We start from the raw sequence: 27602 nt of genomic DNA on the forward strand, positions 1-27602 counted from the left end.
TTTAAACCTGTCATTAGACAAAATGGATTTCTCCAATGAACACATCCTCTCCCATTGTGCCTCCTCAAGTTGCATCCCCATGTCTCTATCCCAGTCCGCACACACTGGGCCGAGGGAGTTGGGAAGGGGGAATAGAGGAACCAATCTGCTGTCATAGCTTTGAAAAATAAAGAAACAAAGTGATATCCCTCCCCCAGTTCCAACAAACCACAGAAAGTGTGCGACGCGCTCGGAGCTGCAGGAAAGGAGGTCCATGTACCCTATAGCGGTAAGGCTAGTGTGTTGGAGGAGCTGCGCTCTCCTACATCGAAACTGCTCTGTGCATCGGCAAATTAAATGAATTCCTCATTGGTGTATAGACCCCGTAGTGTCTCACAACCACCCTCATGCCAAGCGGTCATGTCTGTGGAGTACGCAAGTCCCCTAGAGACAGGTAGGTCCCAGAACATAGAGCCCCTAGCAAAGGGGGCCTGTTTCAACATCATTTTCAATGCATATTCCCACAAGGAAGCAGTGTGCTTAATGAGGTGTGACACTTGACCAATGTCTCTCCCCTGCCAACCGTGGCCTGCAAAAGCCTCTTATCCCAGTTGCCCCCATCCGTCAACCAATACACAGTGTGTTGTATCTGGGAGGCCATATAGTATTGTTCCAAATCTGGGTCCACCAGATCTCCCCTCCTCCAGTGGCAGGTATAGAAAGTCCCTCGCCACCTTACTACGACCCTCCACCCATATTTCGGAAGTAAGCAGGGAATGCAATTGCCTAAACACTGCCTGAGGAAGACTGTTGAATTAGTGTTGGATGGAATAGAGACACTGCTGCAAAAACACAGTTTTCTAGATGACCACGTGGCCCATGAGGTAGAAGGGAAGGGTGTTCCAGAATTGAACAGAAGACCAGAGGCCCTCCATGACCCTGCTGATATTATACTGTAGGCGCTTCTGCCTTGGGTGCGCCAGCATCACCCCCAAGTTATGAAAACTGTCAGTTTTCCACCTGAGGGGCAAGTTCAGTAAGGCCCCTGGGTCGGGGATAGGAGGGCCCCTAAGGGAAACACCAGAGATTTCTTGTAATTGTCCAGAGGCCTGACATCTCTCCAAAGGTAGTCACGATTCGCTCCCTGTGGTCTCGTGCCCACCACCAGGGGGCCGAACTGTGGGACTTTCCAGTGTTCTAATAAGCTCCCAGACGCTCCCTTCATGCATGTACTGACTTCCAGTCATTTGGATGCTACTTGGAAATTGACATCTATTCGCCGGGTTATGTGGAAGACAACCTACGCATGCTTGAAGCCAGCCTGCTCATGCTTGAAACTCCATTACCTAGAATTCCCTACTCACTGCTTCGTCTCCACCCCTGTAGGCCAAGGATGGGTGGAGAAATTCATCTCTCCTGTGACTAGCTGCTGCTAGCCTGCTCACACCCGATGAATGGGATTACTGTTATCTGTTTTAAACCCCAGCTCATTACAGTCCAGGGTTGGTCATTGTTGCCGTGTTACGGTGAGACCGACCCCTGTTTCCTGAGCTTTTGATATTCCTTGATTCCTGAGCAATAGTTATTCCTTGTTCATTTTCCTTGTTTACTTGAATCCTGGACTAGCACTAATTAATGAACCATTGAATCCGCTCTCCTGTATTTCCCAGTTCCTGCTTTTCTTCCCATTACCTCTGTTTCAGTCCCTAGTTTATTGTCTTTCTAATCTACTCAATTGCTTCTCGTTTCCTTGTATGTTTGTTACTTGCTTTCGCTCAAGTGTGTCCTTGTTTCCCTTCTTTCCCGTTAAGTACTCCACCTTGTCTATTGTGGCTGTGTATTTAGTTCTACTCCCTTGATGTTACTGCCTTGCGTGTTCCTGTTTGATCACCAGAATCCGTGGGCACAGCTGACAACCTAGGTGGTGTTTCTGGTCAACTGTGACTGTTGTCTTTGAGTTACATTTATACCTCACCATAGGTATCAGCTCCACAGACCCTGCATTTGCATGTATATCCTATATGTGGGTATTTATAGTCAGTATCTGTAACAGCAACTGTGGGTGAGGAACTTACTGAGCTTCAGTCTTACCATGTGGAGCTCCCGAGTGCTTTACCCCACATTTCCTTTTTTGTTAATGTTGTTATGTGTGTATATATGTCTTGCATGTCCGTCCTAGAAGTAGTTATTCTGAATGCTAAATGCCCTCTTGGGTACCCTCCCTTTCTGAGTCTTAGCCATCTTGTTCACTAGTGCAGGCTTGCCCTTTGGATTCTGTTTCTCCTCTGACTTTCAGCGTGATCCTGGGCAGCGCTGCACTTCTCTTCCTGCTTACGTTTTCTACCCAGTGGCCAGTCCTTGCCCAAGTTCCTGACTGTGTTCCACACATAGTCCTGGACAGTCACTGACAGAATCAAGGTACCCCAGTAGGAGCGGGAGTGAGCATCTCGGTGCCATGAGATAAAAAAAGAGCATAGTAGGCATTCAGAGACACCAGGTGGGTATCATCCCCCACCCTAGATACCCACTGTCCCATCTCCCACCAAATCCAAATGGGCAGTGGTTCTATAGCAATAGCAACAAGCACTGGCATAGACACTAGGTCTCACCTTTGGGACCTTATAAGTGTTTAGCCATGCAACTGTTGATCCAAGGATATTGTGCTGCATAACTAATACTTATAAGGTCCCAAAAGCAAGACCAATTGGCTATGCCAATGCTTGTTTTTATATAGTGTGCACCATCCCTGCAGGGTGTCGTAGCTCTAAAATGAAAACCGAAGTACAAGAGGAACTTGATTATTCCTATTGCATTACAATAAGTACCCAATAAATAATGTGATATAAATTAAACAATGAACAAGCCGTTACACACTAACATATATGACTCATCTGTGTTTCAGGTACAAAAGTTGATATAAAAGCAGAAAAAAGTTAAAACTGTGCATGATACTTGTAGGGTTGCAGATCCCATTTACACCACCAAAAACAAATTATGTTCAAAGTACAAGTATAATGTAACAATAATAACCTGAGTATGAGCACAATATGTTTCATACAGAATTAGAATAAGTTGCACCTGGGATTGATTACTTAGGGAAGTGGCAATCAAGAACCTAAGTACCAGGTATTACTTTATCATAAATGAAAATCCCGTCGCGTATGTTGACAGAACCGTATAAAAATAATTTCCACACACATCCGCATTAACGTCTCTCTTTGGCGATAAAGCAGTCTCTGGTTGCATAGCAGATTTCTCTGAACCTCCCTTCTGTTGTCGGTACAGAGCAGGCCTTCTCAATTCTTTGCAGACTTTGTTTGAAAACAATAGCAGTGCAATGGCTGTTAATTGATTGTACACACCCCGTCTGCACAGTAGTTATGCAATATGATAAACTGGGACTGAAAAATAAAAGTGTAGACCGTGTGTGAATTCCCACAGACATGTACTTCACGTGTGGTAGCAGCCGGCTCTTTGATGGCCGTCTGTGCTCTTCTTGAGGTTAGAGAGGGGAAAACACGCAGCCCTGCTCCCTATCGGGCAGTTAGCCTGCCAGGCCGAAGAAGTATTAGTCATATTACAGAATGGCTGGCCCAGGCCTGTGCCGCGGGCTAATGCAGGCGAGGTTAGTGCCGTGCAGACGAGGAGCTGTCGGTCAGCCGCCGAAGCGGGATGTCAGCTTGGTAAACAATGGCACCAGGGCCCCGGTGCCTCGTTAGGCACAGCTATGGCGTGGCCCAGAAACCTGCTCCGTGTCAAGATGGGGGGGGGGCAGACAAGGCAGGCAGAGAGAGGTATTTGCATAATGGGGACACAAAAGGCTAGTTCCGGGGCTCCCAGTGGGCCGCATTAACCGTCCACTTGCCAGGTGACAGCACCTTCTGTCTAAATAGAGGCACACTCATCTGTCAATGGAAGAAATTCTCCCTCACGGAGAGCAAGCGCTCCCCGTCACTAAGGAGTTGGGAGGGGTGGGGGCGGGGGAGTGGATATGGGAAAGGAACTGGAAAAGTTTGTGGCGGAACGGTCAAAAGCTGCTGATTTTGAAGCTGGGACACCATGTTCGGTTCTCGTCGTCAGCTCCGCTGCTTTTGGGGATATTACTTAATCTCCCTGTGTCTACCTAAAAACAAGCGCTGAAAGACAAGCTCGGCCCTGCGGCCGCGAAAGTTAGAGTACTCGTGCATGATGCAGAGCATTTGCCTTGCGGGAGCGAGCAGCGGCAGGCGCGATAATTACAAACAGATGGCGTTGCTGCTCGCTCCCGCTAGGCAAAAGCTCTGCATGCACGAGTACTCATTTGAAACAGTGCAAAACATGCACGAGTTTCCAACAAAGTACATAGCGATTCCAAGAGGTCCCTCCTAAGCAGGGCTTGTGCACTGCGTAGGTGAGACCTAAAAAGGAGCAGTGAGAATGGGCATCCCTGTTGCGTACCCCTTCCAACCCGCAACCTGTCAGAGAAGTTTCCTAACGTGCATCCTAGCCATGGTACCTATATACAGCAGTTTCACCCAAACTTGGAATTGAGCTCCATGCCACATTGCCTCCAATACCTGTATGAGGTACTGCCAGTCCACAGTGTCGAAGGCCTTAGCAATGTCAATGGAGACAAGGGCAAGCTCTTTTTTCCCGCCCTCTACTTTGTGCATGGCCTGCATTAACCTCCAAAGGTTCATAGTAGTGTTACGACCGGGGATGGACCCACATTGGTCCTCAGGTATTATTTGAGCTATCATATGGCATAACTGAAGGGTCAACACCTTACAAAGAACCTTCATGTCGGTATTAATCATCTTGAATGGTCTATAGGAGGACGGATTTCAGCCTGGCTTCAGCATCATAGAGATGCAGCCCTCCTGCAAAGTTTCATAGAGCACATCCACTACCTTGGCCACTAAATAAACCTTCAGCAAGTGTTGAGTAAGGGAGGGGAAGAAACTTTGATAGAACTCTGCAGGGAAGCCATCTCCTCCCATCATCTTCCCCTTGGGTAGCAACCGATGCGCCACCCAAATATCTTCCAATGTGAGATACACCTCAAGATCTAGGACCACGGCCCTGGGGAGCGTAAGTGTGGTCAAAAATGCAAATATGCATGGACAGGAGGGTGGGGACTGCAAAACACCTATTCCTAATGAGTCCTGAAGATGTCCACTATCCCCCTCTGTGTGCATACATCTCTCTGCCCTGAGAGGGCTTAAGATGAAGTGAGGGGGAAAGGAGGAGTTTTTCGCCGCAAGATCCAAGCCAGAGCAGTCCCCCTTTCTGTGGAGAAGCTGACAGTAGGCCTGCAGAGTGTAATTGTCCAATCGATCCCTCATTTTCGCCACATGGCGCTGAACTTCCAATTCCATCCACCAGATCAATTGAGGAGAGCTGCTGCATGTGCGTCAGCTCATTCTCCTTCCACATTAATCCAGCCTGTAGAGCACGGTTGGCTTTAATATGCCTCCTAGGTCAGCCTCCTTGTCGTTACTGAAATGTCTTCACTGGCTCCCCATCCGTGATAGAATCAAGTTTAAAATCAGCTGTCTGGTCCATAAAATAATCAATGATCGGGGGCCCAGATATCTGGCGGAAAAACTTGTCCACTACCGTCCTAGCAGATCTTGAACTGGGAGCAAATCTTTTGCCTATCTTGCCCCGCTTCTTTTTAACTCACTCCCCATCGCCTTACATAAGTGCCCTAATCTTCTCAAATTCAGGAAACTATTGAAAACTGAATTCTTTAATAACTGAGCATCCCAATACCCTCAAATTTTCTTTCCGCTGTCAGCGCGGAGATACCCCTAAGGGGGTGGTTCCAGCACTTTACAAATTCTTCATTTATTCATTCAGAGTGCACCGAACCCCACAGGAGAGGCCAACACAATTCCCCCGTATCATAGCCTTCATTGCCTTTCATTCAGTGAGCCTATGATTGGTCAAGGACCAATTAAACCAAAAAGAACTCAGACGGTGCGTCCAACAGCGTCTCCCTGTCCTCCATGTCCTTAAGAATCTCAGATGGCAACCTCCAGGTAAGCAGTGACCGCGCTCTGTCCCCACCCGACCTCATAGAGCACTGGAGCATGATTCGATAAATAACGGGACAGATGCCCCACCTTAAGCACCCCCCCTCCAGTGGCACGTATGGTTAAATACGATCCAATCTACCGTAGGTATTATTGGTTGGGGAATGGCAAGTAAATTCCTTCAAACCAGGGTAAGTATCCCTCCAGATATCATATAAACCTAGCAGGGCGACAACCCCCTCCAAACCCCCTTCCCCAGGAGGAAGTCATCCGGGGTTTAGTGTTACAGCGTGAGGGCTGTCGATCGAGCTCCCCATTCAGGATGCAGTTAATGTCACCTGTCCAGAAAACCTGAACATTTCAGGAGATGAGCTTACATTTTCTGATCTCACCCATTAAGAATAAATGATGTGCCTGGGTACCAATGCCTCCCTCCCTCTCTGTGAACAGATGGCAAAGACCCATGGGTCAACATAAGTGAAACTCACAAATTTCTCCCCTCCTCCCTGGACAAGTATACCAGAACCACTTCATCACACAAGCCCATACAATACGATGTGTCAGGACGTACATCATTGGAACCCAAAAACACCCCCCAAAGGACACCAACAAGTGGCAACTCAAGACACGAAAGCCCTCCCCATGCTGACTCAGAAAGCACAAACCTCAATGCACAGTACAATAAAAAATATACAGAAGCACAAGCTCAGCACCCACACCCCAGGAGCGCCATCCCCCCAGAAGGATAAGCAAGACAGCGAGGTCAACATCTATCAAGAGTAGTAGTAGTCATAACTGCCCACTGAACTATGGTGCCGGGGTGAGTGCCTCCTGCCCCATACCACCGCAACCCAAATTAGCAAGCAGGAACCAAACCCCAAGGAGGTGTCAGAACAATAGAAAAACCCCAGCAAACCACACAAAAACTTTCAAGAACCCTTCTCCGAGTCTCAGTTCAAAGAACAATGACCCCTGGGAAGGGGAGTTCGAGGACCCCCCTCCTGTGGGGGTTCCAGTTATCAAAGTCTTGGGCACCAGGGAGAACTCAGCAGTCACAGAATCAATAGTGCCATCCTCCCTGACCACAATGCGGGCAACACCCTGGGCCTCTGATGGATCTCTGCCCTCATACCTGGGGTGTCTACCCTCATGCCGCCTAGTGAGAGTGCGAAAGGGATCTACGTCTGTCAAGGGGTGCACAAGCTTCTTGTCGGACATATCCAACCAGGGCCACACATCTTCAGGGTACTCAAAGAAGTGCGATTTCCCTGACACAATGAGACTGAGCTTCACAGGATAAAGGAGCATATACCTGAGGTCCATCTCTTGTAACCTCTTCTTAACCTCCAAGAAGGATTTACACCGCTCCTACACTTTTTGCGTGTAATCAGGATAACTTTTGATGTTGTGGTTCTCAAATTCCGTGATGGACGTCTCTCTGGCATCCCTCAGGATTGCGTCCCTGTCCCTAAAATTGAGGATACAAAGTGTTAGGATGTACATCTTCGGAACCCAAGCCCCCAAGCACACCAGTGAGTGTCAGCTCAAGACATTAAAGCCCTCCCCCCTGCTGACTCAGAAAGCACACACCTCAATGCACAGGGCAATGAAAACGATACAGAGGTACAAGCACAACACACCCACCCAGGAGTGCCCTCCCCCCAGAAGCATAAACGTAAGAGCGACAGTAGAGCCCCAGCTGCCCAACAGCTAGTAAGAGTAGTCCATTCCGGCTACTGAATCATTGCACTGGGTGGGGGGGGCTACTGCCCCATACCACGAGAACCCAAGCTGCAATGGTGACAGGAGGCCCTCCACCCCCAAGGAGGTGGTAGAACAATAGAAAAACCCCAGCAAACCACACAGAAACTTTCAAGAACTCTTCAAGGAGTGGCAGTTTCAGGAACAACCTCACTGCCCTGGGAAGGGGAGTTCGAGGCCCCCCGCCTGTGTGGGATCCCGTTAACAAAGTCTCAGCACCAGAGAGGGCTCTGCAGTCACAGAGTTAATAGTGCGATCCTCCCTGACCACAACGTGGGCAACACTCTGGGCCTCCAATGCATCTCCGCCCCATACCTGGAGCGTCTACCCCCACCCTGCCTAGTGCAGGTCTGGGAGAGATCTGTGTCTGTCAAGGGGCACACAAGGATCCTGTCTGGCGTATCCAACTAGGACCATATACATTTGAGGTGCTTAAAGAAGTGTGTTTTTTCCTAATGCAATGAGAGAGAGCTTCACAAGATGAAGGAGCATATACCTGAGGTCCATCTCCCGTAACCTCTTCTTAACCTCCTAGAAGGATTTATTCCACTCCTGCACTTTTTGGGTGTAATCCATATTATTGACGATGTTTTCGTTCTCAAATTGCAGCACAGACTTCTCTCTGGCAGCCCTTGGGATCGTATCCCTGTAACTGTGAATTTTAGTGATAAAGGCATGCAGCGGTGCCCCTGGAGGGATCACAAGCCAGCGCCCTGTGGGCCGTCTCAACAACAAAGAGGTCGGATAAATATTTAGGACGCACAGTGTGTTTCACCCAGTGTTCCAGGAATCGATTTGCCACTTGGCCCTCCACCCTCTCAGGAAAGCCCAGCAGGCACACATTGTTCCTGCGCAATCGCCCTTCTGCGTCCTCCACACGTTTTTCTAATGTGAGAGATGACTGACAGTTGGGAGACTTACACTTAAGAGACGCACCTTGGCCTGGAGCGATGTGATATTGGTTTCAACATTCTCCACTTTATCAGCGACCATACAGAGGTCAGTGCGCAACATGGGCGAGAGCTGTCAATGAAGGGGTGGTGGTCCGGGCTTAAAGTCCTCACTCTCCCCGGGCAGTCGCGCACTCAATGAAACAGGGGAGGGGGAGACCATGAGGGCCAACACAATTTGCAATCACCAGGCCCCCGCTAATATCATCAGGGCTGCTGCCAGAAAGGCTGTCACACCAACCATGTGGGCACGGGCTCCCGAGCCCTCAAGAGTGATCAGGGCGATGCCCTCAACCCATCCGTTTGGAGCTGGGCCCTACCTCAATGTTGCCGTGGATCCACCTTGCTCATTCGTCAGTGCCCCCCAGGCTGCTGCCTGCAAAGCAAGGTGTCACAATGCCACCAGGCCCGTTCCGAGCTGTCCGCCAGGCTACCACCCCCGATGCAGCAGGAGCGGCTGAAACTTGACGGAGGCCCCAGCTAGGATCACCAGACAGGAAAAGGGTGCCTCCACGAGGGTATGTCTCCAGTAGCAGCCTGCAGAGACAGGATGAGGTAGGATTATGCAGTGGGAAACCAGAGCTCCCTAAGAGCCCGTCCTGTCGGCCATCTTCTCTGGCCACGTCCGTTCCTCTTATGTTCCCCGTTGACCTTAGTTTGATTTGTTCCTGTCAAGGGCACTAGGCTCATATTTTTCTATGTTTGTATCGGTTTCTTACATCTGCACTGTAAAGTGCTCTGATACCCGCAAGGGTCTTGTTCACACTATATAAAACCTTTAAAATAAAATAAATGTGGGGCAGCATTTTTATCAGGACAAGTAGAAGGGCCCTGTGTGATAGAAATGTTGTGGATTACTTCTGATTCTGGAAGAATACTTCACAGAAATGCACAGAAAAAGTGTGATTTTAGGCAAATTTTGAGGTTTGCAGAGCATTGTGGGTAAGACACTTTTGTGGGATCCATGACAGACCCACCACCCTGTACTACCCTGGTTGTCTAGATTTGGGAAATGGCTGGGTTTGGAAGGATTCCCTTGGTGGCAGCTGAGCCCAGGCCCAAAATCTGTAGCTACCCCTTTTGTTGATGTTGTCAAATTGCATCTTAGACAGTGCCCTTTTGCGGACGCTAGGCCCACTCACACAGGTGAAGTACCCTTTTTATCTGAAGACATGTGAGAACTCTAGGTGGCAGGAAATGTACAGCTTCCCGCAGACTACAGTAATTTGAGACATAGAAATATGAAGAAAAGGTATGTTTTAGCCAATGTTTGTTGATTGCAAAGGCTTCTGGGTAAGACAACACACCACCCTGGAGTCCCCCTGGTAGCAAGTAAAAGCACCACACGTCATAGGTTACAAAGTGATGTGGGTCAGCAGGCCCCAAGGTTGAATATTTTGGCTTGCAAATACTTTGTTGCCAACAGGCCTCTTGTTACGAGAACAACTTACATCGAGTCCAAATTTCTCACTTAGCCCTAAGCTCACTGCGATTTAAAGGTCCATACCAGCGGCGGGTCCTCCGCTAAGGCGGACGAGCGTCGGCCCAAAGGAAAAATAAAATGCTAATACCATGTTATCATTATTTTATTTTTTCCTAGCTGCTCTGTAGGTGTGGGGCAGGGCGGGACTGGGCTGCCCACAGAGCAGGAGAGGAGTGGTGGGCACTTTCTAAGTGCGCATTATGGTTTGGCCAGCCGTCTTGGGCTGGCCAAACAGTTATACACACTTAGCCTGTTCTCCACCGGGCCATATTGCAGAGCCTGGGTGAAGAACATGCACAGGCTCCCCAGCCCATGTCCGAGCGCCGATCCATGGCGCTCAGACCAATCACGACACTGCTGTCATGCTGGTGACAGCAGCGTAGTGATTGTCTAGCGGAGTCTGGGACCCTGGGTGCTTCCTGTTTTCTTAGTCGTGGACCGAAGGACAGAGGAGAGGCGGCCGCCAGGAAGGTAAGTTAACTTTTTTTTTTTTCGATTTCTACTTTTTTTTGCTGATTTTTACTCTTTTTTTTTTTTTACCTCCTCCCCACCCCATCACTACTGCCCCGTAGCAGCTACTATTGGTCAATAACTCAATTGTGAATAGTGATACTCTAGTTCACAACATAGTTGATGCTGCTGGCTGAAATAAAGACAACAAATGCAAAGCCAGTTGGCATGCCATGTCTTTTTCGAGAGTCCTGACTAAACCTGCTGCAGTGAAGAAACCTACCAGACTGTGAAGTGTAAAGATTCAGTGTAGTTTTCAGATGTAAAATAGTCCCTTATGCATTGCAATGCAAGCACTCCATATGAGGCGAAATGGTACGTCAAACAGCCAATAGCTTTTAAACCGCCAAGATGAATTAAGAAAAGTGATACTCCTCTGGGCAAAGCTAAAGCCACTATTTTAAATTATTGGTAACATCTAGTCGCAGGCAGCTGCGTTTGCTATTTGGTCAGTTTGACAGCTGTACAACCAGGAGCTGGGAATAGGCACCATCCTACCACAAGATGGCGCTGCAGTTCTCTCAGAAGCCCGCACCAAACGTGAACAAGTGACGCGCATGATTCTAGTCTCGTCTCGAGCTGCGAATTTGCTGCTGCGCATGCGTGTTGTGCGCTCGTTAGCCACAAACTGACCGTCACGTGGTGAGCCGTTTTACCGTTTTCCTTTAAAAAAATTAAAATAGAAAATCGACTGTGACTAGCTAAATATTTATCTTATATATGTTACTTTTTCCTATACAGTAGAGGCTGAACAAACTTTTTTTTAACAAAAGTCACAATATATCTGCGTCTATGATATAGGTGCCGCAAATAGAGCGTTAACGTGTCGCTAATTTTAGATACGTCATCAAGCTTAGAACGTTTATTTTATTTATAAATGTTGTTATACAGAGAACATCGCCATTTTGCACGTTAGGCGGCAGTGTGGAATAAAACACCACGTAGAAATAAGGTTGCCAACTTTATCATAATCTTTGGCAAAGCCAACAGGTCTCTCCTGGCGAACGTATTGGCTTTGCCAATGTTTTTTGATGATGTTGTAAAACGAGGGGGTGGGATTGGTAGGAAACCTGTGAAATGATGCTGTCACTTGTATTTACCATTCTGTGTTTGATCAGTAAATAAATGAGAAAAGTAGTATAAAAGTTTTTTTTTTTATAAAACAGACGAGTGAGAAGCCTCAAGAAGGGCAGGGAAAGCAACACGAAGGGTAAAAGAAACACAGAGTGCGGTGGAAGCAGCATGGAGTGCGCGGTAAGAAGTGCTTAACCACAAAGAAAAAAGTAGTGCTTGAAAAGTAAGCAGTGGAAGAGCACAAGTAATGAGGATATGTACATACCAAGGATAGGGTGACCATAATTTTAAAGCTAAAAACGGGACATTTCATAAAAATAGAAGAAGGATTATAATTTTACGTCACACGAGCGCACAGAATGACATCGCTCCTCAGCAGAGAATTACAAAACAGGCAGTAAGAACATACATAAGATGCTATTATTAAACCCAGTAGCTTGCCTGTGTATTACATTACTGTCTTGGAACAACTAATAACTATCCCTGCCTTGTAAAACATAAAAAACATATCCCCCGTTCTTAGTCGACCCTCTCCAAAAAACGGGACATGAGCTACATTTCTCGAAATCTGCCCAGACAGCAGGTGAAAAACAGGGACCGTCATGGCAAATCCGGGACGCTTGGTCACCCTAACCAAGGAGACACATTTAACTATTAAAAAGCAAGTAAATTAGAGTGACAAATCCAAACCATGGTAAGCAATTAGCAGACAATAGGTCTTTTCGCCAAATAGGGTGCTTACGCTATCTGGTAGACGTGGCCTCAGAAAACAGGCACTCGGTCTTGTATTTAGATTCTGAAATGGCAAGATCCCTTACCTGATTACTATTTTGTGTGAAATCCAGCCTGTATTAATGATTAACATGTACTCTTGTATTTGCGGTTTTAAATATATAGTTAATAGGGAAAATTACTGACTTTTGCTGATTTTCCCCAAATGTTTTTAACTGCCTTGACACAAATACCAGCCTCATCTGCTAAATTCTGGTCAGGTGGACCTTTACTTTCTTTTCATGTTTCCTTCGACTTCTTTTTACTATTTCCTTTCTTTTTTCCGAGATTATTTTCTTAGGGGTGTAACTTCCTCTGTCTCCAAGTCAGAACATTTAAAATATTAAATTTTCTTTTTTACAAATATCACTTGTAAAAGTGCTAAATTTGACTGTAATAATTCCTCAGTGTTGAGATAATAGCCATGTTTTGTGCCTTGAATTGCTGATCAAGCCACTCATATTGGAAGGAATATACCGTTCAACTAAATTCCTTATGAAGATGCACAATGTTTTTGTCTGAATTCAATTGGTTGCATACCTTGATATTAATTCAAATTCATAGTTGGGGATAGTGGAGTAGAAATACCTAAGACGCATGAGATACTGTTCTAGCAATCAATCAAATGAATTTGTAGAGCGTTGCTTATTAGCTAAGAGGGTATCCAGGAGCGGGGGGCGGGGGGGGCTGCTGCTTGGAGTGGTCGGTTGAATAGCAAGGTCTTTAAGCCATTTCCGTTTCGGTATTCCTGCATGGTGGGAGCTGTTCGGAGGTGGAGTGGGAGCTTGTTGCAGGTCTTGGCAGCCAGGTGGGAGAAGGCGCGGCTGCCGCTCCTGCTTCGGTGGAAGCAGGGAGAGTGGGCGGGGGATAGGTGGAAGTTGGCCCTGTGTTTGAGGTATGCTGGTCCTATGTTGTGCAAGGCTTTTTTTTAAAGCCGATTTATATAGCATGAACTCGACCTGAAGGTATTGGAACGCTTTACATGAGCACTAGTTCTGTTACACAAGGACACATTCATATTTTGGTAGACACTGGGAGATTAAGTTATTTGCCTAGAATCACAGGATGCTGAGCCGACGCTGAGGCTCGAATCTGATTCCCCAGCTCCAAAGTCGGCAGCTCTAGCTGTGAGGCCACGTGGGTTAGTATCTTGACAGTTCTGTCCTCAATCTAAAGGAATGAAGAAGCTACTTTGACAGTGACAGTGTGGCTGTGAAAACGGGTCCACAGGACACAGGAGGTAACACAGGGTAAATGTGCAATCAGGGTTAGTTCTTTAAAACAAAAATTAGGGCAGTCAGGGAAGATAAAGAATACAAACTCAGGCGGTTCTACCACCTTTACAAGGGTAGCGGTGAGTCCACAAGTTATCTAGTTATCTAGGACTTAGAGGTCAAGAAATGGTAGGTTAACGATGGAGTCAACTAGATCAGGCATGGAAGTTACCTTGTGTTCCTCGTGAGCTGATATCAGTTTGGTATTGGTACCTCTGAAAGACAAAAGACAATCTGCTCAATGGGGTTTCCAAGTGTTTTCAAAGATTAAGCCTACATATTCCATTTTACTTTTTGCTAATCTGCAGCTTTCAAACCACGCTTCATGTTATAAATTCCCTATACCCAACAGCATAACTTTTCCGCACCCTGCGCACCCCCCCCCCTCTTTTCTTCCCTCTGTTGGCTCCCACAACCCTTACTTAAGCTCTTTTGTATATATTATCTTTTCAGACAAAGTTATATTTCGGTTTACAGTTTCATTTTTCTTCTTAAGATTTTGCGTAATTAATTCTGTGTAAACCTCGATTATTCATCTTGCTTCAGAATTTTAATGTAAAACCATGTCAATTGCAAAATGCTTTAATGTTTAAATAATTCTCAATTATGCTTAAGACAAAACAAAGAAAGAATGAGTGGACGATTTAGTAGACTTGAACCGTGTACAAGATTTATAATGGGATTGCTTCATCTGTAACGATTATTTCATTTCAACAACAGCTGCTGATCATGGTCAGAGTGGGTATTTGGGACTAAATGCTAATTTTTTTCATGTTTATGATCACAAGATCATGCACATCACTCTTGTTAACTACATTTGACATCATCAAGGTATCTTTGCAAATAATCAGCATTTCAGGTCCTATTTAAATTGTAAAATTATAGAAATGTCAACCTTTAGTTACCATTCCATGGACTATAGGGAATAGGCTGGAAATACCGTGGATTTTGAGATTTGAGTTTCAATAGATTTTACAATTATGCTTTATGTTACTTAAAGCAATTAATGGTGAATGATAGTGTAGTCTTGAGCAATTTTGATATTTTAACAAACGTTAATGCAAAGCTAATAATAACAAATAGACAAACAATATTATTAGCATTCTATAGCTGTTCATAATGTAATTATCAATTTACTATTGAATTTGTCTTGCATAAATGCAGGAATGGCATTTTATTGAAAATACCCTTACAATCCCTTTAAGTACAATAGATTCAAATTAAATGATGTTAGACAGAAAACATTCAAACGTACTTACATAAATGCATGTCCTGTAAATTAAGTGCATCTCAGTATGATTTGAAACTTTGATTCAGTTTCAGATTCATCCCTAGTTCATATTGTAGGGACTCTGGAAGCAATTATTTGAAAATTTCAAATTCATCTTATATGTGCCTTGCTGGTTAGTTCTTTAGGATTGAAGACATCAGAACATCAGACCTTAAAAAAGACTGTAGAACCTCTGGATTATTAGAGTTCATGTGGCATAACAGGTTTGAGGGCGGTGCTGTGATACAAATGCTCCTTTAACAACAGGTTCTGTGAAAAAAACATTGTATTGTGAAAAGAAGGCATCTGTATTCCTATTTTAACTGAAAGTTATTTAAATATGTAAAATGTTGGGGTTCGTGTTGCAGATGAAAACTCTTCCCCTATTTCGTCAATCTGAGAAGTTAAAATCTTCTGGGCAAACTGGCAATTCCTTAAATGCCTAAAATACAGCATTAAACAGATGCAATCTTACAAAACTTCTGGTATGGTGTTGCATTCTACAGGAAAGTGGCCTTTTTGACATGGTTACCCCAAGCTTTTTGCCTGGTATCTGAAGCAACTTTGACTGAAAGTGTACTGGGTTCCTGCTAACCAGGTCCCCAGTACCAGTGTTCTTTCCCTAAACTGTACCATTGTACCACAAATGGCACCACGTTAGGCTCCATGTAAGTCCTTAGTAAATGGAACCCTTGGTACCGAGGGCATTGGGACTAAGAAGAGTCCCTGAGGGCTACAGCATGAATTGTGGCACCCTAAGGGACCCCTCACCAAGCTCATGCAAATTGCCACTACAGCTTGCGTGTCTTTGTGCAGAGAAAAGTGAAGAGTCGACATGGCATACATCCCTATATTCCATGTCTGCAAAACACTACATGTGGTATAGATAAGTCCGCCCTACAGCATGCCTAAGGCAGGGTGCAATATACCACATGTGTGGGCATATCTGCTTGAGCGGATGTGCCCCAGTGAGACCCAAGTCAATTCTTAGGCATCACCAGTGCACAGGGAAGTGATAACGAGTAAATGGGATAGACACTCATGATAACAAGTTCCCCAGCTACATGGTGGCTTCATTGTAACCCCAGATGTTTGGTACGAAACATCTTGTATTAGTAAACCCACACTGATGCCAGTGATGGATCTATTTATAAATGCACTGAGAGGGAACATTAGAGGTGGCCCCTGAAAACCTACCCACTACTAGTGTGTTGACACACTGGTCTTGTTTTATTGTGGGGGTTGGAGGCACACCACGTAATCCATGCTTTTCTTTAGTTATCCCAGTATTTCAAGAATGCGTGCAGAATGTTTAAGTGGCATGCCCAAATGCCACATAAATACCAACTTCATGGGGCAACCTCTTACCCCAACGAGACGCACTGCTGTATGCCGCCATATTGGCGCTCATGTACCTTCAATATAATCCATGTATTCATTTTTATATCCATTTTCTCTTCTTTATTCATCCTTTCCTTTTCTTTTATTCAAACCCACACTCGGAGGGTTATGCCTTTTTCCAGGTTTCTAGTATTTAAACTGTGCCCATCCGGTCCGCTTGTAAAAATACGATAAATGCAAAATTCATCACAAGCAGTGTTTTTTTCAATAAAATCCCAATGCATTTCGGGCTGTGAAGCTTCTTTTGTCAGGGGTCACTATAATGAATATGCTACTTACCAGTATGCATCTGTTCTTGGCATGTAGGGCTGCTAACATTCATATCTGTTGCATTAGATCGCCGCCTAGTGTTGGGTCCGGATGATCGCACATTGTTGTCCTGGAAGAGTCTTCGAAGTATCCTGAGATAGGTGGCTCCTCCCCTGGACTACAGTGCGCATGGGCATCGGCTCCATCCCCAGATTGTTTTTAGCCATTGTGGCAGAGATGGAGTGTAAAGTGTAAAGGATGTCCATGCTAATGATTGAATGCAAGAGTATGTCTGCAGCTGCGACAGGCACCGGGGAGGAGGGTGGGCGATATGAATGTTAGCAGCCCTACATGCCAAGAACAGATGCATACTGGTAAGTAGCATATTCAGTTCGAGGCATGTGGGCTGCTAAATTCATATCTGTTGCATAGAATATATAGCAGTCCCTCCATTAGCGGCGGTTGCCCGTGCCAGCTGCAGAAACCTGAAAAAGTGTCTTGAGAACAGCCTGCCCAACAGCTGCCTGCTGTTTGGAATGCACATCAACACAGTAGTGTTTTGTAAAGGTATGTGGTGTAACCCATGTGGCTGCTCTACAAATGTCCTCTAAAGGAATGTTCCCCAGGAAAGCCATGGATGCCCCCAATTTGCGTGTGGAGTGCGCCCTTGGGGGTATTGTTAAGGTGCGTTTAGCCTTTTGATAGCAGATCTGGATGCACTTAACAATCCATCTGGCTATTCCTGCTTTGGAAATAGGGTTGCCCTTGTGCTGTGGCGAGAAGGCAACAAAAAGTTGTTTTGTTTTCCTAAAGTGTTGTGTCCTGTCAATATAGTACATCAACGCCCTTCTAACATCCAAAGTATGGAGCATTCTTTCCGCCACCGTTTGTGGGTTTTGGAAGAATGCAGGCAAGTCAATAGTTTGGTTGAGATGAAACTGTGACACCACCTTCGGAAGGAATTTAGGGTTAGTACGTAGTACCACCCTATTTGGATGAATTTGTATGAATGGCTCTTGGATTGGGAGCGCTTGCAGCTCACTAACACGTCTCAGTGACGTAATAGCAATAAGGAAAGCCACTTTCCATGTTAGGAACTGGAGTTCACACGAGTGTAGTGGCTCAAAAGGTGGTCCCATCAGCCTGGTGAGGACCACATTGAGGTTCCACACCGGAGCTGGCGGTGTTCTTGGGGGAATGACTCGTTTCAGACCTTCAAGGAAAGCCTTAATGGCAGGCCCTCTGAAGACAGAGAGATGTTGCCTGTTCTGAAGGTAAGCTGCTATGGCGGATAGATGTATCCGAATGGAAGTGTAGGCGAGATTGCACTTGTAAAGATGTAACAGATAGCAAATGATGTTAGGGATAGATGCATCTAGCGGGTTTATGTTATTGGCTGTACAGTGAAGAACAAAACGCTTCCATTTAGCAGCATAGCATGCTCTGGTAGTCGGCTTCCTTGCCTCCTTGATGATGTCCATGCATTCTGGAGGTAGGTGAAGGTAGCCAAACTCTAGGACTTCAGGAGCCAGATCGCCAGGTTGAGCTGTTGCGGATCTGGATGCTGAATGTCTCCATGGTTCTGCGTCAAAAGCCTGGGCGTTAGGCGCAGCCTTTGATGCGGCACCACCGAGAGCTCCAGAAACGTTGTGTACCATGCTTGGCGTGCCCACGTTGGAGCAACTAGGATGAGTGTCATCGAGTGCTGCTTTAGTTTTCTTGCCACCAGCGGTATCAGAGGGGCTGGTGGAAAAGCGTACGCAAATTTGCCTGACCAGTTCATCCATATCGCATTCCCCTGCGATTGTGGGTGAGGGAACCTGGCGGCAAAGTGTTGGCATTTTGCGTTTTCGTTTGTGGCAAACAGGTCTATCTCCGGATGACCCCACTGCTGGAAGTACGGGCGGAGTACTGATGGGTGTAACTCCCACTCGTACATTTGATGGCTGTATCTGCTGAGCAGATCCGCCATCTGATTGTCCTTGCCCGGGAGGTGTTCTGCCATGAGGAAAATGTTCCTCTGAATGGCCCACTTCCACATGCTCTGAGCCAGATGAGACAGCTGTGGCGAGTGGGTGCCTCCCTGCTTTTGAATGTAGTACATTGCTGTCATGTTGTCCGTCCGGACTAACACTACCTTGTTGCACAGATGTACATTGAAGGACTTGAGCGCCATGAAGATTGCCATCAGTTCCAGATAGTTGATGTGCATCTTCTGTTGCTGCGTCGTCCATAGTCCCTGCACTGTGTAAGTGAGCAGATGAGCTCCCCATCCCTGGAGAGATGCGTCCGTCGTCAGGGTAATCTGTGGCACTGGCTCTTGGAACAGTCGGCCCTTGCAAAGGTTGTGTGGATTCCACCAATGCAGAGAGTTGAACGCCCGACTGGTAACCAACACTAGGTCTGTCAATTGTCCCTGAGCCTGAGTCCACTGGTTTGCTAAGCACTCCTGGAGCGGACGCATATGTAACCGTGCGTGAGGGACTATGAAGATGCAGGAGGCCATCATGCCAATCAACTGCATGAACACTCTCGCTGGAAGCGAGTGTTGTGGTCTGAACTTTTGGATCAGAGACTGCATGCTGTCTATCCTGACCTGGTTTGGCCGAGCCATAGCCGTCAGGGTATTGATCGTCGCGCCCAGAAACTGCCGGACATGTGCCGGTTGAAGGTGCGACTTTGGGTAGTTCAGCGAGAAGCCCAGATTGTGAAGGAGGTGAATGGTAGTCGACATGTCCGCGGCGCACTGTTGTTCCGACTTGGCTTGAACGAGCCAGTCGTCTAGGTAGGGGTAGACATGGATATTCTGCCTCCTGAGGTGCGCCGCTACCGTCGCCAGACACTTGGTAAACACTCTTGGGGCGGTGGTCACTCCGAAGGGTAGGACTTTGAACTGATAATGCCTTCCTTGGATAGTGAACCTGAGGTACTTTCTGTGGGATGGGTGTAGTGGTATGTGGAAATAAGCATCCTTGAGGTCTAAGGTTGCCAAGAAGTCCCCTTGGTTTAACAAGGGAAGAATCTGTTGCAGTGTAAGCATATGGAAATGTTCTGACAGTATATACAGGTTGAGGGGACGCAGATCCAGAATGGGTCTGAGAGATCCGTCCTTCTTTGGAATAAGGAAGTACAGGGAATATACCCCTGTGCCTTCCTCCTCCACTGGCACGAGCTCGATTGCGCCTTTTTGCAGCATCACCACTACCTCTTGCTGCAATAAGTGCAAGTGCTCTGCGGACATAGGCCGTTGCCTTGGGGGAATGTTGGGTGGAGTGGACTTCAACTCTAGACAATAACCGTACTGGACAAGTTGTCGTACCCACCTGTCTGTGGTGATGTTTGTCCAGAGTGGCAGGAACTGCTGTAGTCTCCCCCCGACAGGTGTTAAATGGTCGGGGGGCAGTGACAGAGAGTCACTGTTTGTTTGGGGCAGAGGAGCGGGAGTTGTTGTTTCCTCTGCCACGTCCTCTGGTACTGTTTCCTCGATAATTCCCTTTATTCTGCTTTGGGTAGGAGGACTGTGCTCCACCTCTAGTGAACTGTGATTGTTGACCCATCTGTCCTCTGGTGACTCCACGTGCACCTGAGCGACGAAAAGTGTTGCCCCGGAATTGTTGTGATTGAAGGGCCCCCATAGACTTAGCTGTTTCGTTGTCTTTCTTAATCTTTTCGAGGGTGGTGTCAACATCAGGACCAAACAGTCTATCAGGATTGACGGGCTGATTGAGTATGGTCGTTTGAATGTCCGGTTTAAACCCTGATATGCGTAGCCACGCTTGTCGTCTGAGCATGACGCTAGTGTTAATAGCCCTAGCTGCTGTGTCAGCGGCATCAAGTGCACACTTTATGGCTGCGTTGGAGATGAGTTTGCCCTCCTCTATAAGCAGTTTGGTAGCCTCTTGAAACTGCGAAGGCAGGTGTTCTAAAACTTGCTCAAGGGTGTCGTAATGCGCCCTATCATAACGTGCCAATAGTGCCTGTGTATTCGCAATACGCCAGAAATTTGCGGCTTGCGCAGCTACCCTTTTGCCCCCTGCCTCAAGCACTTTAGACTCCTTGTCTGGGGGAGGAGCTTCACCCGTATACTGATCACCCTGTATACTCGTATACTGATCACCCTGCATACTCAAACACTGCTCACCCTGCATACTCACACACTGCTGACCCTGCACACTGACACACTGCCGGCCCTGGACACCAACGTACTGCTCACCCTGCATGCTCACACACTGCTGACCCTGCACACTCACACACTCCTGGCCCTGGACACCCACATACTGATCACCCTGCATACTTACATACTGATCACCCTGCATACTCACACTCTGCTCACCCTGCAAACTCACACTCTGCTCACCCTGCATACTCGCACTCTGCTCACCCTGCATACTCGCACTCTGCTCACCCTGCATACTCGCACTCTGCTCACCCTGCATACTCGCACTCTGCTCACCCTGCATACTCGCACTCTGCTCACCCTGCATACTCGCACTCTGCTCACCCTGCATACTCGCACTCTGCTCACCCTGCATACTCGCACTCTGCTCACCCTGCATACTCGCACTCTGCTCACCCTGCATACTCGCACTCTGCTCACCCTGCATACTCGCACTCTGCTCACCCTGCATACTCGCACTCTGCTCACCCTGCATACTCGCACTCTGCTCACCCTGCATACTCGCACTCTGCTCACCCTGCATACTCGCACTCTGCTCACCCTGCATACTCACACACTGCTGACCCTGCACACTGACACACTGCTGGCCCTGGACACCCGTATACTGATCACCCTGTATACTCGTATACTGATCACCCTGCATACTCAAACACTGCTCACCCTGCATACTCACACACTGCTGACCCTGCACACTGACACACTGCCGGCCCTGGACACCAACGTACTGCTCACCCTGCATGCTCACACACTGCTGACCCTGCACACTCACACACTCCTGGCCCTGGACACCCACATACTGATCACCCTGCATACTTACATACTGCTCACCCTGCATACTCACACTCTGCTCACCCTGCAAACTCACACTCTGCTCACCCTGCATACTCGCACTCTGCTCACCTGCCCTCAGCGAACTAGCATCCACCTGGAAACCTTTCCAGAGAGGCCATGGACTGTATGGGCTTGGAACCATTTGGCGGTTATACAGCAGCGAGGGAAACTGTGCCTGTTCTGTTATGTATTAGTGAAGTGGCTGCATCAGACAGGGTTCAGAAAGTTCAAAATGCCTAAACTTCATTAGAAATTACGGAAGTCTGGGAATGTGCATCAGTCTTGCAGTCAACAGCCTGTTCTAGAAACTGTGGGGCAGTGAAGTTTTTAAAAATCTGATTACGTAGACAACGTCTCTCTCCTCCGTGTTCTGGATCATTGAACTGAAACCTACACACATTCAAACAACGGACGGACACACTCCCCTTCCCAGACCCTAAAAATAAACAGTCAGCACACCATCGCTCATTATTCTTACAGACTGTCACGCAGAGGCAGAAAAAAGACACCCCGTAGCAACTTAAAACAAGAACTACAGCGTGGACGAGCATGTATGAGTCATCTTCTGTGAGCCTCGCCTGCTGCCTCTCGTCATTTAACATTGAACGCGCTCACCGCTGTGAACGCGTTCGCATCATCTGGCTTGCATTACACGGGCACTCTGACAGCTCGTAATTAAGATTAATCACTCTGCCATGCTCGCTCTCGCAGACAAAATGCCACATCGGGCACGCGTACATTACTTACAGCCTATCACTTCAAGGCTACTACATACACAGCACAGGGAAGACGAATCACTGACCAGATGCCAGAAAACGCAAAGGAATGTGTGGAATTCCTCTCACCAAGGCCCTTCTTCTTCTTCTTCTTTTTTTTTCTTATAACATTAGGATCTCTTAACTCCTCCCCCAGGAGGGGGAGGAGTCCGAGCCCTAAAATGCATGAGACAAATAGACCAAACTACACTGGGGAAGCTGGAAGGATTCATACATGCCTTGGGGATGGGGGATATCTGGAGAACGCCACACCCACAGAAAAGATGCTAATCCTAAAACTCAGCAGCACACAACTCCCACTCAAAAATTGATCACTTCTTCACACCCTGCACCATCCCAAACATTTTTAAGACAGCAGACTTACTTAGCCAGAGGCATATCGGATCACTCGCCACAACGTGTTACACAAGGCACACCGTGTCAATGAGAGAAGGGGGATTGGAGAATGGAAACATGATACCTGGCAAACCCCAAGTTGATGGAGAGCCTGGGTAAAATCACAGAGCATTATTTGAAAGAAAATACAAATTCGGTACATGATGCAGTCACATTATGGGAGGCATATGAGGCAACTATCAGAGAAGTGATCCTATCAGGCAAGGTGTAGCAAAAGCGAAAGAAGGAGACACAGATGACAGAAGTGGGACAGAACATTAGGAAATTAGAAGCGGAACATGCATAGAGACTCGTGATGAGACTAATGTGAGATTTAGCACTGACGAGAGAAGACTTTAAATTCACACTAACAACGTTAATACCTCATACTTCCTTCACAAAAAACGCCGGTAAGAAACAGGAAATACTACTGGCAAACTACTAGCCTGGTTAAATAGCCGAGTGTGTGAATAAAGAGATATTTGTAAGATAATTACACCTGAGGTGCAAGAGATGACAGGTGCCTAGGTGATAGTGGAAATGTTCGCTATGTCCAGGCTTTTTACGAGCCACAACACATACCGATGCAACAGGACCCGAATGGCTTGATTCGAGACAGCTCCACACAACAACCAACAAAGGTACAGAGGGACTCCCTAGAAGAAAGCTCACGAAGGAAGAGATAGGACAGGCGATCACACAATTACAAACATGGAAAACGTCTGGACTCAATGGCATACCAATAGAATTTTATAGGAAAGAGGCGAATAAGGTGATCAAGCCCTTGTACGTCGTGAACCATGCACGCCAATCTCAGACATTAACAACAGACTTACGTACTGCGACAATAACTTTAATGTATAAAGACGGAAAGCCTGAGATCAATGTAAATCCTACCGCTCAATATCATTGCTTAATGCCGATGTTAAAATCCTGGCTAAGATGCTGGCCAAAAGGCTACAAACTGTCATTACGGACCCGATTCTCCCAGATCAAACCAGTTTTATTCCACAAAGTAATACCAAATCGAACCTAAGTGACTGCAAAACAATAAGGCCCCAGCAAAAAATGAACCAATAACATTAGTTTCCCTAGATGCTAATAAGGCGTTTGACTCTATTGAATGGCTGCTCCTCTCCGCCATTCTTAAACTAAAACAGATACGGACCCTAGATTCATTGCCTGGATTTGCCTCCTGTACATGAACCCTCTGGCGAGAGTAAGGGTTAACGTTGCATTGTTGAGACAGTCTCCATTGGGAGAGGCACGCAACAGGGGTGCCCATTGACACTTATGCTGTTCACCCTGGCCATTGAACCACTGGCAAAATGAAAACGAAAGGACGCACAACAAATAGGCGGAGCATAGGAAGAGGGATGGGAGGACCACATCACCTTATATGCCAATGATGTCCTACTTTACCTGGCTAACCTCGAGGAGTCTCTGCACAGACTACGACAAATATTTGCAAAATACCAGAAATATATACAGAACTCAGCATTAACTGGGAAAAATTACTCCTGCCCAAGATAGGTGGGTGGCAACCACGGGAGGCCCTGACAAAAACCCCTATGGGTAGAAACACAGCATTTCAAATACTTAATCATGTGGCTCACTAAATACGACAGACTGCATTATGAGGACAATATAATCTCTTTACTGGTTAAATTATAAACAAACATTGAAAACCGGCATCATTTACCAATATCAATATTGGAAATTCTGTGCTTTTTAAAATTATTGCACTCCCAAGGTTCATATATATATCCTACAAAATACCCCCTATAGGATACCCAACCATTTCTTTGAGAGGGTAGATCACTTGTTAAGGACACTGCTGTGGACAGGGGAAACACCCTGGATCACTCTGAAGATTGACCAACGCTCAACATACCACAGTGGAATTGCATTACCAAACGTCCATAAATACATTATAGCAGCACAAGGTATGTGTAATATAAGGCTGGGCATACTCTCCATTGGAGGAACCGGCCTACAGACTGGACAGATTCACATCAGGGGGAGGGGGTACATGCATGCCCTAAACTGAAGTAAGCAGGAAGGCCCACTACCACCCGCAGCCAACACAGTAATTCGGTCAAGGCATAAACTAACCTGAGAAATGGAACGGGGAAGAGACTGAATCCCAAAACGCCCTTGGGATAGAAACTAGACTGAGGGAAAGTGACTGTGCTATCTGGCGTCAAGAAATGGGACGTAATTTCTATAATGTCACTAGAACACGAATGGGATTGTTCGGTTCCAATACCTACAAAGAGAATTTCCCAGACTGACGAGGAGACGAAAGAGGATTCCCCTCTTGAGAGGAGATTACTAGACGGCCACATCACCACGAAGGCCATATCACACACATACAGTACGATTATGATTAACACCATAAGGAAACCACACCAGCTGAGGGAAAAATCGGACAACGATATTGGGGACACAGAGGATAGCAAATGGGGGTAAGCAGTATGATTCCCAAGAGAAGTGGCCGTAAAAGCCAGTTATAGACTAGTACAATTAAAAATCCTGTTCATAGCATATTACAGCAGAACACTGCTAAACCCAATTGAGTCAGGGCCATGCCTTCTCAACTGTGGGGAGGGAGGCACCCTCTTTTATATACTGTGGGAGTGCCCCGAATTTAACAAATAATGGCGGCTGGTAACCCGCAGGCTAGAACAAGCCACAGACTATACCATTCAACTAACAGCCACATTGGTCCTAGTGGGGTTTTGGAAGGAAACAGAGGCAACCAGTTACAAAACACTGCGAATAAATTTGGGATACATGGTGGCGAAAAGAGATATAGCTCAAAGGTGGGAAAGCTCATTACTCCCCACGATACAGGGCTGGGAGAAGGTAATGGATTTATGCATGGTCATGGAGCAAGCAGTGTATGAAGGCCGAGGCTGCCCACAAATATTTAAGAAGATATGAGGGTGGGGCATGGGGATGACCAGGCAGGCGCATAAGATAATAGCAGGGAGAGTCTGTAATGGAATGGCAACAACACTCCCTTCAGAAGACAGTGGATGGATATTGTGCTCCCCCCCCTTTTCCATCTCCACCCTCCTCCCCTTGAACTAAAGCAATCAGACTGAATGCAGGCCTACAGTTTACTCAGTTCACTGTAACCAATGATATGCATGTACACAGCAACATTTGTAAACAGAACCAGCCTGTGGTGAGTATGAGGTCAAATGAAATGCATTGGATTTGTTAATATTTCTGTGTTAAACAAAACTGAATAAAAAATGTTCTTAAAAAAAGGAGATTGTATTTGTGTTCTTAGTCCTAAATGATTGTGAATGATTGTGAATGCAAATGTTGTTGAGTATTATTCATTTTATTGTATTGGTTTTGCAGAGAAAGCGGTCTAAATAAACTATAAGTATAAAATTAACACAAAACTCAACACTAACCTGTATGACAACTGCACCAATGGTGGGTCTACATCAGGTGAATTTTCTTGCTTGGTTTATGTCCTCGCGCTCTCCTTGGCATCAAGTCTTTCATACTGAGGGACAGATGATCCAGGGACCTTAGCTTCACATCCTTTGCTTGCATACTTTGTAGCTGGAACAACATACCTGTATCCATAAGGACCACCCCGACGCTACTCCAATTCCAGAAAGAGTTGAAGAAACAGCTCTTAACAGAACACCACATCACAATGCCTAAAGAATCCAATAAGTAGCCACCTCTCCCATCGCTCCTTGACTTTATGCTTGCCTTTGACACTGTAGAGCGCTATGAAGTTTTTTTGGCTGTTCCCAACCCATAAGTACATAATAATAAGACTATCCAAAGCTTCCAGGAAGTCTCTGGGGCTTACCTTTCCTCTTGCAACAAGAAGATTGGTCATAATATGGTGCCAGCGTCTGCCTGGAGACACAGAGTACAAGAATGGAAATGGAGAATTCATACTATAGTCCGACCATTCACCCGTGGATTCATCCAATCCACCAAATGGTATCCGATGCAATTCCAGGCTTTGGAATTCAGATGCTAAAGATGGATGCAAGTGATAAGAACAATGTCATGTGCACAACATATATATATATATATATATATATATATATATTTCATATATGCTCTTGCCTTTGATAACTGATGTAAGTTGGATTGGCAATTAATTTATATGACCCAGGTATTTGTCTTGATGAGCAGCCTGTAGGATTTAGAAAATAATAACCTTGCTATTTAACATGTTGAGGGCCAGATTTACGAAGCCGTGTTGCGGTCACGAACTATGGGATTTGCTAAATCAGTTTTTGTGACTGCTAAGTGGCATTCTGGGATGTGCTTAATCCATTGCATTTTGGTGGGAAGTTATCAAATCACAAAATGGGTTTAGAAGGGCATAATGAATCACTATTTGGAAGTGTCTGTCGGTCCTCCATAAAGGTGAATACTGGTTTCAGCGGTCCCTTTAGATTGACGGCTTCATATTCCATTTCTAGTGACCAAGTTGTTGTCAAGCTGAATTTGTGCCATAAGCTTAAAGCGTGGGGTCACAATATATTAGAATCTGATGTTATTGCATATCAAGCTCTGATGATCGCCATATCTGAAAAATATTTCTAGTGGTCTGCATCTGAGAGCAATGACAACCACATCAATTAGAATCCTAACCTTAGTTGGGCTTGGGAGTCTGCGCTGGATAGATCAAAAACAGTGAATGCATTTACCCCG

At 46.3% G+C, this 27602-nt stretch overlaps 1 protein-coding gene across 4 annotated transcripts in view; it reads left to right on the plus strand.

The window, feature by feature from the left end:
- The first annotated feature begins 11865 nt into the window (after positions 1 to 11865).
- The window catches only part of CREB3L3 (cAMP responsive element binding protein 3 like 3), a 448824-nt gene continuing 433087 nt past the window's right edge, over positions 11866 to 27602 (plus strand). For 2 of the 4 annotated variants that reach the window (XM_078669265.1, XM_078669268.1), the window contains exon 1: positions 11882 to 11954. The gene's annotated coding sequence lies outside the window, so the exon portion shown is untranslated. Of the gene's footprint in view, positions 11955 to 27602 lie in introns of all 4 variants that reach the window. The other 2 variants (XM_078669267.1, XM_078669266.1) reach the window with 2 other exon arrangements.

The sequence above is a fragment of the Lissotriton helveticus genome, chromosome 12, assembly GCF_964261635.1.
Source record: "Lissotriton helveticus chromosome 12, aLisHel1.1, whole genome shotgun sequence".
Lineage (NCBI taxonomy): Eukaryota > Metazoa > Chordata > Amphibia > Caudata > Salamandridae > Lissotriton > Lissotriton helveticus.